Genomic DNA, 1,926 nt, shown 5'->3' with positions numbered 1-1,926 from the left:
TAAGGTCGTAACCAAAATAGACCTTTACACTTGCAATACCATCCGTTCAATTACTATGAATTTTTTAAGATTTCTATTCGGATATAGCTATATCTTTCCTGAACCCAATCCGTTCCTGAACCCAATCGGATATAGCTATCTACTTATATATCTACTCTTGTGTAGTTATTTTCAATGCATTTTGTGCCAGGGTGCAATGGGAAAACTGCAATTTAATGAAATCTACGAAAACTGAAATTTTATAGATTTCAATACATTGGTTTCTTGGACGCAAATTGCGAACGAGGAAATGGGAAAAAGTAATTACGCCAGGGTGGCACCAGTGCATGTCCTAAAATTGCAGTGAATGCTTCCCAAAAACGCATATAAAAGTAAAACCTGGATATGGGGTCATGGGTGTAGAAGGCGGCGGTAGTGTGAGATGTTCGTTCAAAAGGGTTAGTCTTTAGGCCATTAAAAACACTCGAAAGCATGATATATGATCATGATAGCGAGAATGTGTGAAGCCGACCAAGATAATGACAAAAGTTGCTTAAAGCCAACGGCCATAATTTTCTTAGCCGAAAAGGAAAATTTTCGGTGGCAAAAAATGACAAAATCACAGATGGCCGCGGGATCTTTGTTGCTTTTTTCATGAATCATGTTGGTGCCTGAAGGAACACTTCGATAGAAGATAGTAAAGCCATCGGGTCCCGTAATGTTTTCCTCACTATTTACAGGGAAATTAAGGGCATCTACTGACTCCAATACAAGTAGGTAGATAGGTATACAACTTGAGTGTTTTCCAAATAACCATATGGGCGGGCCGAAGGGGGTGGGGCCGTGGGGGAGTGAAGGCCCAAAATAAAAATAACAGAACCATATTGAACTTCTGCCGAATAGCGTATCAACTCTGCTTCTTCAATTTCACACTCAGGAGAGCGAGTCAAGTCGAGCATGTGTGTCTCTCAAGTCGAGCTCAAATTCTTTCGAGCCGAACTCGAGTTGGCTCATCAAATATCCAAATAGTTCTTAAGTCTGGATCTTGACGGTTTAGAGCTATATGTTCAAACTCCATCACAAATTTTCAATATTGATTTGATTTGTTTTGTGCATAAATTGAATTTGAACACATTCTAGATACAAATGAGCAAAAATAGATATATAAAACGCACTTAATATCAAAATAATATGCAGAGACAATCTCACGATATATGAGAGTGTGATTACAATTCATTGACATAATCAAGAACTTCTATCTAACAAGTATTATAAAGTAAACACATTATTGTTGCAATCAATATGTGATAAGCTATTATAATTCAACACACTATTATAACAATTATTCTGTGTTTTAACAAAATTATCTAAAATACGAGTAGTTTCGAGTAGCTCGCGAGCCATTTGATTTCGAGCTCGAGCTTTAAAACCTGCTCATATTTGACTCATATTTTTAAATGAGCAAGCTCGAGCTAAGCCCAAAACGAATCGAGCACCGAGTTGCTCACGAGCATCGAGCCCGATGACCAGCCCTACTCAGGAGTCGAAAGTCAGGTTGTCTCTTTTTCAACCCAAGATATATTTCGGTGGATACATATCGAAATATATCATTTTGGAGTTCTCAAATAGACAAATATGCATATATATACTTAATATCATCTCTACACTATATGATAGTCAGGTCTTTCGAAGTCTTCTCAACTCTCGAGTAGGCAAATTTAAATCTTCTTATTTACTTAAATTAGAAACACCTCCCTCACTAAATTTAGAATAAGCTCCACTTTTATTAATATAATTTAAATAAGGTATTTTTTTATTAATAATTTAGAAACACCTCTCATGGTTATTTAAATTAAATAATTGCCTACATTTTTCACATTGAAATTAAAATAAATTCTATTTTATTATTGATAATTTAAACAAATTTCTTTAATATCACTTAAATAA

The sequence above is a fragment of the Coptis chinensis genome, chromosome 6 (assembly GCF_015680905.1).
Source record: "Coptis chinensis isolate HL-2020 chromosome 6, ASM1568090v1, whole genome shotgun sequence".
Lineage (NCBI taxonomy): Eukaryota > Viridiplantae > Streptophyta > Magnoliopsida > Ranunculales > Ranunculaceae > Coptis > Coptis chinensis.
The sequence above is the reverse complement of the archived record's forward strand: the minus strand, read 5'-3'. Positions refer to the sequence as shown.